This window comes from Orbicella franksi, chromosome 2, assembly GCF_964199315.1.
Source record: "Orbicella franksi chromosome 2, jaOrbFran1.1, whole genome shotgun sequence".
NCBI lineage: Eukaryota > Metazoa > Cnidaria > Anthozoa > Scleractinia > Merulinidae > Orbicella > Orbicella franksi.
Window position 1 is genome coordinate 5,256,525 of NC_138146.1, and position 10,330 is coordinate 5,266,854.

At 36.2% G+C, this 10,330-nt stretch overlaps 1 long non-coding RNA gene across 2 annotated transcripts; it reads left to right on the forward strand.

Moving 5' to 3' along the window:
• Window positions 1–702: 702 nt before the first annotated feature.
• On the forward strand, window positions 703–9,250 carry LOC145477854 (uncharacterized). 2 transcript variants are annotated; one of them, XR_014048160.1, is made up of 5 exons: window positions 727–785; window positions 878–948; window positions 2,127–2,207; window positions 3,619–3,710; window positions 8,257–9,250. It is a non-coding gene; the product is annotated as an uncharacterized LOC145477854 (long non-coding RNA). The 2 variants fall into 2 exon arrangements; XR_014048159.1 differs by having other exon boundaries at window positions 703–948.
• The last annotated feature ends 1,080 nt before the right edge of the window (window positions 9,251–10,330 follow it).

Here is a 10,330-nt window from a genome sequence, read left to right on the forward strand (position 1 = left end):
GAGCTACGCTTTCAAATTTCTCCGACGTAATGTGGAAGCTGTGACTAATCGTACTCTCGCTCTCGCTGCTTGGTGTTACGCACGAGCGACTTCTCAAGGAAACAAAATGTCAAGCGTAGGTGGTCGCTTACGGGAAGTGGTTGCTTACGAGAGCTTAGGCCATATTGGGTCCAAATTTTGCCTTATTAGTATATGGTAACAGCAGAGACTTACCCCATGAGCTAATGCCCATGTAACCCCATGTAATAACTTTTAGTAGCCACAAAAATATTTGAGCTTTCCAAAGTATTTATTCAGAGTATTATAGCTCGCCTCCGAATCGCTTACGAGAGGTGGTCACTTAAAAGAGGTTCCAAATATAGTGAGTTGACTTGAAAATCTTTGGTATTTTGGAAAACTGGTCGCTGAGGAGAGGTGGTCGCAACCGGAGGTTAGACTGTGTTTTAGGTCCATTGATTCACCTTTCACAATGAACATCATCTATTCTTCATTGTTGATGAAGGATTGTCCAGTTAACGCGCTCAATTTTTTTTTTTACCCGGAATTGGAGAATTTGTCTATCAAAACAACTTCACCTAGGTTTTGTGTTTTAGGTTAGCCAGTACAAGCGTTCTAGTTGCCCCCCCCCCCCCCCCCCCTCTCCTCATTTGGGGTGGAACTAGTGATGGAGGGGAGGGGACCGTTAAGGAGAACTATCCCACAATGCCTATCGATCGTTCAACTAGAGAATTTTTCACACGTGCTTGCTTCGAACGAGATTTTCGACTATGATTCTCAACTTCTTGGTCAGTAAATCAGCTTATTTATCCCATTTTATGGAGATTTTACGAAAATATGTAGGGTATATTGTAATTTGGTGGCTTTTTCTCAATTCTAGATCACAGAAAAAGAATGGAGTAGGGGGATATCGAGAAGTCGCCGCCGAAACCGCCATATTGTTTTTCATAGGTAGGTTGGTCTTGTATTACTGATTTGACTCGAGCTAATTTAAATTTCGCTGGGCATATCTTCTCGTGGTATTTCTTGTATCGCTTTCTGTTGCAATTTGCTAGACAAAGCTTCTATAAAGTTTGTTCGATTTAGATTTAGCAGTGCATTGGCGCAAATTTAAAACCCAGGCGAGTTGTTCCTAGCAGAGTGTTTACAAGGCCGGTAGGGTTAGCCTGGCGCTGTGGTAACCCTAGTGCTCAGCTAAGATTACCCTTGTGCCAGGGTGACCCTACCTGCTTTGTAAACACGTCCATGAAAGAAAAAAAAAAAAAAAAAAACGAAATGTGTGAATATACTTGATTAAAACACCTACCCGGGACAACCTTATTAGGGCTCCAGAAATGAAAATATGACAAAAATACCTGCAAAACAATGGTATTGTGACTAAAGGAAGATCTCATTAATTCACAGTTTGTTTTAGTTTGCTTTGGATATGAAAAAAATCAAAATTATAACAGCTTTTTGGAACTATATTTTCACAATAATGTGTTTGACTACTGTCACTAAAATATTCAACTGTAGAATAGGCCAATTCCAACTTCGCTTGTGCCTCTGTGTCAAAACGAGTTTCCCCTACAGGTTCATTGTCATTCAAATCAAACTCATTTTCATATGAAAGATTTCACATGAAAAGTCGTTTTGAAACAGAGGCTCAAGTTAACTTGTAAATGGCCTATTGTTTACAGTTTTGCCATGACATTTTTCCCAAACTAAAGAAAAATTTACTGTCTGGGATCTTAAGTGAGCTTAGAAATTGAAGCAATTTCTGCGAAACTGATAAACCATGTAATTCAAGTGAAAAATAGGTTTAGGCAATAAAATTTTTATCAGTTGCATGTTACTTACACCAGGTTAACTAAAGCCAAAGTTGTCCCGGGTAGAACGGTAACCCTACAGTGTACCTGAAATATTTTGCTTGTAAAGGCGGGCTATCGTTGACCCTCTTGCTAGGGTAACGCTAGCACTACGGTTACCCTACCTGCTTGTAAACAAAACCTGACCTTTAATACACTGCAGGATAATTTTTTTTTTTGCCAGATAGAGCAAATACAAAAGAAAAATGGAACAGGAAAATAAGAAAATTGGAAAATTGGAACTGTTGGTGCTAACATTGTATGCAACTGTTCTTCTCACAGATGTCTTGACTGATGTCCCATCATCAGAACTTTGTGCAGGACACCTCTCTCCCATAAAAACAATCTAGTGGCAATTTTCTGGTAAGTTCAGTTTTTCTGTAAAATAGATTTCTTGTGCATATAGACTACAATCATTGTAACTAGCAAATCATTTTGAATTTAAAATTTCAGTCAGACACCTTTACCTCAGTTTGGACCATTTTTAGACAACTATTTCAGACACATTGCAGGAATATATTTTTGGTAAATAACACCTACACAACACAAATTAGACTGATACAACATCTGTGAAAATGATAGTTTTACTGCAAAGTCAAAGTTTTACAAAATACATGTATAATGCACCAAAGAGAAATTGTATCAAATTCTATCAAGTTGTTACATGTAGGTAACCCAAGCAATACCTCAACTAGAGTTTGCTTGCTACATGTAAAGGAAACTACATGTACATGAAGGAGCATGCAGGAACCACTTAACAGCTATAATACTGTAGTTGTTTAAATATGATGGATGCCTATTTAATTTCGGATGCTTAGAAATACATGTACTGTTCAAAACACAAATTGTTCAAAAAATTTTGCAAGTTATGGGGGATTATATTGACAGTACATGTTATGATTTTTACCATTAGACAGTACAGTTTTAACTGCAAAGGGAAAACAAATGTACGATTAAAATGACTATGCCAACAACAATCATTTTGAAACATCAATGGAGATAAAACGTTCGTTTGTCATGTCACGCACTCCAGTCCCCAATGAAAGTTGGCTGAAATGAATAGAAGATCCCTTCCCTTTTGTTTGTAACAATCATCTACTGCAACCAGATGGATATTGCAATAAGAGATTATTTTTACATTGGTATGTCATAGTGTAAGAAAATTGCCATTATTATAACTGAAAAGTCAAATGCCCCATATATGCCTGGGGTCCCCGCTCCCCACCCCTCGGGCTTAACATTGATAGATGCATAACTGGAACAGCTTGCCCTTGAAGGGATCAATTTTCTAGCATTTATTCATGAATGGGAATGTTAGTGTTTGGCAAGAGTTTGGCTGACCTGATTGAAAGTGTCATAGAAATAGCTGTTTTTACATTACTTCAATTAAAAAAGAAGAAAAACTACTTCTACAGTTACTGTAGTGTTAAGGTGCAGTGAACATGTATAAAATGTACATTAATTCAGGTCAAGATGAGACCACCTCTTCAAATGCCCAAGGCACAAAAATCCCTCAACTCCTAGAAACCAAGTAACTTGGGCACATCAAATTATCACAGGGAAAACATCCATTCAATGCCCAAGTACATTGTAAGCCTGGAAGCAAAACCATGAAACAAGAATAAAGAAGACCTCGATGATTGTGACCTGCACTTTTGTTTTTTGAATTGTACAGTTTACTAAGTTTACATGGATGTCTGGAGAAAGTGATGAATGACAAAATACTGTGATCTTTACTGGCATATATTTACATTTTGCATCTTTCCTTCTTCAGAGAAATATCAAGCATGGAATTGAAAAAGCTAAAATTAACAAACTGTGTTTGGGAGAGAAGGCTGGGACGGCTTCAGATGACATGTTGACAAGGTTGGTTGATTATTTGTGATTTTAACATTCCTTAGAAGCATTCAGCCCAAGTAGGGGACTTTATCAGTTTAATAGGACTCCATGCTGGTCCGAAATTTTGAAAAAACACCCCTTTGAAGTACCAGAATCCTTTTTAAAATTGTGGGTAAAGTTCATTCTTAAGTGGATTTTCATGTTGTTAAGTGTTCACTCCTTTGATCCTGTCCCTCCATCACTTCCTGATCAATGGACTTTTCTTTTCAAATTTGCTAACCAATACATGAGGCTGTGGTAGTTACTTGTGCATCAGTTAGTCAAAGTTTATGGTTTCAATGTTGAACAGAGTAAGCAGTCACTAATAAGTATTCCAATTGCAATTGTTGAGGTGGAAGTACATATACATTTCCATGTACATGTAACATGATTTACTTGCCAAATGATTTGCTTTACTCAGACAATGATTCTGTTCATGGAACAGCTACATGTAGACTGTGTTTTCTAGACCAATAATAGCTACAATTACACTACATGTGGTACTGATAATTATGGGGAAGCAGGAAATACAACAGTGATAGGAACTCAACTATATTTCACTTCAGTTCGACAGCGTTACAAACATGGCAGTCATGTTGAGCGAGTTAGCGAGCGGGAACAAAAAACGTGTTTAGTACTTTCCCGAGTAATGACGTAAGCAATGATGAGACTTAAATGCAGTAATGACAGCTGACCAGAAATCACTCGAAATTAACAAATAGCAGACTAAACGAATAGAAACGAAATAAACGTTCAAAGTCACTGTTTAAACTATTTCACAATAATATTATTCCAGGTGTGACAAATGTGCTTTTAGTTAATAATTTGTAGCAGAAGCATATCACCTCTGTTGAATTGGCTTGTAGCAGAAAATTCTTGAATGAACATGATAGTTTTTTACCCACATTGTACAGTGATGCTCTGTTAACACAATCACTAGTAAGGCATGAAAATTTGGTCATATTAGCAGGGTGGCCATATTAACTGAGGTAGGGCCAAATTTTATGACTGGTCTAAATTAGTTGATGTCAACATACATGTATACTGCTGGGGTATATCACGATTGCTCTTGTAAACAACTGTCCTTCAATAAACATCTTGTTACAAATTAAGATAGAAGCTACAGTTACTTGAGTTTCATGTTTAAAGTGATCATCAGACTGTGCCCATAGAGGCGGTTGGAACAAAATTTAAACTGACTCATAGAGGGGTGTGGAGTGATCCTGTTTTTGATTGGTTGCATAGAATGTTCTCATGCTTGCATTTTGTTGGAAGTTTAGATCTTTTATTTAGATGCATAGATTTGTCTGCAGATAGAATGCTGAGTAATTTTTTCTGTCAGACACAAATTGCAGTGTGACAGGTTTCCCTTGTGCTGACTTTGCTTGCATGACAATAGATGATGATAGAGAGTTTTTGAATCTGTAATTTACGACTCTCCTATAAATAAATGCAAATCTTTCCTTAGGTTAAGTGACAAAGAAAATTCTTACTGGTGATTAGGGGTGTAATGATTCATATTCCTCGCGACTCGATTCAATTTTGATTATTGCCTTTCGATTTCGATTATTTCGATGCGATTATGCAAAATATTAGTGTTTTTTTTTTTTATTCTTACAACATGATACACAATGTAAACAACCTACAACCCTAAACCCTCAATTTTAGGGTACAATGAGCGTGTCCCATATGGTTTGCCTTATTTGGAAATTCTCAAGGGGTGTTAGAAGGGCAACATTTTTACCACGCAACACAAAATGGCGCATGAACTGCGAACGTCTTTACTCTCAATCAAAAATGCACATTTTAAAGAGTTCTGGATTTTGATTTCGCAATATAACAACTCATTGAGGGCACTCTGAGAAAGGTATGCAAAATATCGAACCAAAATTGAAACGTGGAATCAAAGAATCGTGAATCGAACCAAACGGTCAAAATCGTGATTAATCAATTAATCGTTACACCACTATTGGTGATGACTACTGTATCTACTAGACATTAGGTAATCCAAAATAATATTATTTGCCCACAGTGTACAGCACCATGCACTCATTCTTGCTGGATTACAGCTAAGTGTGGGTGATTTTCTATGCCCTGTAGGAATTGAATTTCAGGGGGCACAATGTAAAATTAGTTGTTTCTAGGGAGAGTGAACTTTATGGCATCAAACCAACAGAAATGCTTATTATTAGTGACATTTAATTGTTTCTCTTTAGTTCCTTTTCTATCACAAACTTTCTACAGCAAATTCTTACTACTGGGGCTCTGTAGTGATCAGACATCTGCCGATATTGACATTATGTCTTTCCCTTCACCACATTTCAGAAGTTTGAACTGTAAGAGAACCCCAGCAGCTGCATGTGTCGTGCACATTTTAGGCTAAAACTTCTTCCCGAATCTAAGCCGAATCCTAAACCAAGTTAAATCTCTGACTCTTACAAGTCCCATAGTTTGAAACCTTTTCCAACGTTACATGTAACTGCAGAAATGTTTCTCCTGTAGCAGCTAGCAGACTATTAGCTTGGGAACCCTGTATAGAGAATAAATTACGCATGGTCAATTAATTTCTTCTAAATTAATTGGCTTTGCCATTAGACAGCCGTCAAAAAGGTTTTGAGATAGATTGAAGTAAATTAATCCTAATATCTAATTCCTGGTTAAGCAATACCGACACATTATCAAGCACAAAGGTGACAGTTAAACAGTATTGAAAATCATTTACTTTAAGTGATATTGTCTTGATGTACAACCAAGTTATTGCAACTGACTTCAAAATAACTGTGTATGCTTACCATCAGTAATACCAGCAGTTTCATTAACATTAGCAGGTGGATGACTAGTTTTCACTGAGGGACTAAACTATTTGAACTGAACATTTTTATAACAAAAACTTTCCGCTCGATGGTCAAACCAGGCAGGCAAAATCTTTCTCACAGCCAATCAGTTTTCCTGGTGCCAGCTGGTCCTTAGTGAAAAAATAGTAAGCTTTTGAACTTTAGATGTTTTGAACTGAAAGGGTTAAAAAGTAGAATCAAACGTGTAGTACAATATTAATTCATCATGACATGCTCAATAGAATTCTCTCAACGATACGATTCAATCAAAGCATAATTATTATTTGTTACATCACAGTGACATCATAACGCCAGGAAAAAAAGCGGTTTAGACTGATTCAAATTACTGCAGTCTCGAGAGTGCACTTTGGAATTGAAAGTACTGTTTATCAAGAAAGACAAAAAATTGCTGCGACGTAATTAAATTGCCATTCTTTCTATGGATTAAAATCTAAAATGGCCACCTTAAATTTTAGAAAGCTGTTATGCGTGTACATTGTTTTTAAGATATTGACAGGACAAATATAGCATGACATACGTTAACCTTATCAGTACACCTTAGAGGTGAAAGTAAAATCCAAACCATACCCATCACACAAGTACGTGAGCGTTTTATAGCAGATGACGGTTCCTTTCTGACAATCGCTCCAATCACTTATTACGAGAGTTTCTTATCAGATTAATAGCTTCCTTCTTTCATTCATATAGACAGAATAGTTTTTCCATGGAGGTCATATTTGTATTGAAGATATGTGTTGTACTTTGTGTTTACTCAGCTTCTGTCTGTAGCTGGTTCTTGTATAATTTTTATTATGCACCTGCATGTACTGTCGTAAAGGAAATGTGTGAAAAAATGCAAACTTGCCCGGGTTCTCGACTTTGCCCTTGTGACAATTATACATGTAGCTACTGGGCTCTTTTCACAAAAATGGCTGTATCAGTTTTGTTGATTTTCTACAAAATTGTTTCACAAGGACACAGAAAGACGAAGATTGAACTAATTGCAAAAAATCTTGGCAGAAAACTTAAGGACAAAAAGTTGCCGTAGCCGGCAAAACAAAATAAGGGGTTAGGTATAAGCATGCCAAAAAATTGGTCATTAAGATTTCAATTGACTATTAATTTTAAAGAGCACCTACAGTTTCAGTTTTTCTCCACATGGAAACCGACGTTTACATCCAAAATCAAATGGTGCAATCATAAACTATGGATTGATCTCTTTTCGTGTTGCACTGTGCAGTATCTGGGACAAAATTTAGCCAAAAACCCTATTTAAACCACTTTTTTTTCCTTACATGTATTAACCTAGTCATTTCCTTGTTTATTGCGCCAGGACGTTTGCAAACCTGCCTGTAGTGTTTATTTATTATTATTTTTTTATAATTTTGTTTCAAGTAAGCTACTGTAGCCTTCAGTGTCATGCTTTGTTTACTTTGACTATCGCGCTGCGTTACTTTGTTGTCACGCTGCTTTACTTTGCTGTCACGCTGCTTTACTTTGCTGTCACGCTGCTTTACTTTGTTTGACACGCTGCGTTACCTTGATCGTCACGCTGCGTTATCTTGATCGTTACGTAATGCTGTCCTGTCGACCGCAACTTTTCATTTTTCCGAGGAAAAAGTTGATATTCTTATTGTGTAGCCATCTTTTTTTTTTGTAACTGCACGTTTTGATTTTCGTTTTGCTTTATTTTCTTGCAGGTTGCTGAATGGCTACGATGCTACACATCCTGCTGCAAGTCAGGATTGACAGCCAAGAAAGACAGTCATCCAAGACTTAGTTAGAGGTAGACTTGACAAGACTTTGCTTCAAAATTATTTAAGAATCGAGGCTAAAAAATCCTTTTCTGTTCAAGATTCAGTCAGTTTCGTATGTCGAGCACCTTCCCTATTACCATTTTCAATTTTCTATTTTCTGGGAGGTGCAAAATTGACGGGCAATATTACTATCAGTATTAAAATATAGACAGTAAGACTGATCCGTACGGTAGTATGAAGGAGGTGCAAAGGGTTGAAGTTAGAAGCTGGACTAGTACAAAGTAGAAGTTATAATATTGTAACATACGCTTGCCAAGTTTCTGACAACTTGAGTAAGTATTTGATGCAAAATTGTAGCTTTTACTTTGTACCAGTTCAGCTTTTTATTTTCGTTTCTTTTTACTGCTGTACGGATCTTTCTTTCGTACAAGGACGGAGCAATCTTTTTTTTTTGCATTTTCAATTGTCTGGGAATTCAAAATTTCTCGAGATATTTATTTTCAAATCGCTTTTGCAAGAACGCTGACAATTCTGTGGAATCAAGACTTTGTTAAACCGTATCTCAAGTGCAATCTTTATTGCGATTACACATTGTTTGTGAACTGAAGTTTATTGTAACAGTAAAAACATTTTCTAAGCCAGTGTTGTCATTTTTTTCGTAGAAGTTGTTTCCTTGTTAACATCGGTTTGACCGTGCTCAATTTTCCCGCCAAAAGACTTAGAAAAAAAATACAGGCGCTCAAAATACGCATGCGCCGTTTTTTTTATTTTTCCGCTATAGTTGCTGTAAGTAACTTCTGTTTAAAACTTATTTTTCCCGCCAAAAAACTTAGGAAAAATACGGGCGCCCAAAATACGCATGCGCCGTTTGATTTATTTTTAATTGCTAGTTTTAAACTTAAAGGAGTAATTAACAACAAAATATAATTTTGCTTTGTGTCTACTCTATTTCATGTTGTTTATTACTCAATATAATAAGTGAACAAACAGTTTACATTATAATCTTTATTATCATTAATAAAATATTTCAATAATAACAATCAAGTATTAAGAGTGAAAATCACTTTTATTCTCCTCAAGTATTCTCTAATTATAAGTTAATTAGGTGTCATCAAAAAATTTGCCCTATATATACTAAGACTTTTGGCGGGAAAATTTGGAGAAATTTGCACAGCGTTTCCCCTTACAACTTTCTCAGCAAAAAATTCAAAATGGCTTCCCTTACAATTTCCCGCCAAAAATTATTTGAACATTACCTGGTGCACAAAAGTTGAAAGTAAAACGCCAATTTGTTTCCTACCCGTAAAAAAATCCGAAAAAGACATTTTAACCTCTCTTCTAAGCGACGAAATCTCTCCGAAACATTTAAGTTTTTCAAACTCTTTTGCACCAGATGATGTTTCGGATGACAACCTTTTCCCACCTATTCTCGTTTGTAACACAGGACAAATAAAACCAAAAGCGTCAAGAAATGTACCCGTCCTAAACAGTCTGTAACAACAGTTACGAAGTTTTGGCGTAATAGAGACAATTTTAACGGTTGTTTTGCAAAAAACGTCACGAAATAATAATAAATGTACCCGTCCTAAACAATCTGTAACAACAGTTACGAAGTTTTGGAGTAATACAGACAATTTCAATTGTTGTTTTCCTGAGAACGTCGAGAAATGTACTCGTCCTAATGAATATGAAGTTTTGGGGTAAAATAAACAATTTGAACTGCTGTTCATTATAGAAATCAGCTCAATGTAATTTTAAGTCATATATATATTTTTAATTCGTATTAACGCAATGTCCTGTGTTACAACGAGCTCTGGTAGCGAAAGGTTCTCATCTGCTTACAGATAAATTTTTCTAAAAACTAACTTATAAAACCCAATTACCTGATCAAAGAGACGCGATTATGTTCTGCAAGTTTAACCCACCCTTATAAAACTCGAACATTTGATTAATATAAAATAATAAATGTTATACGGACCACGATGAACACAACGAAATGAAGGCGAAACGTAACTGG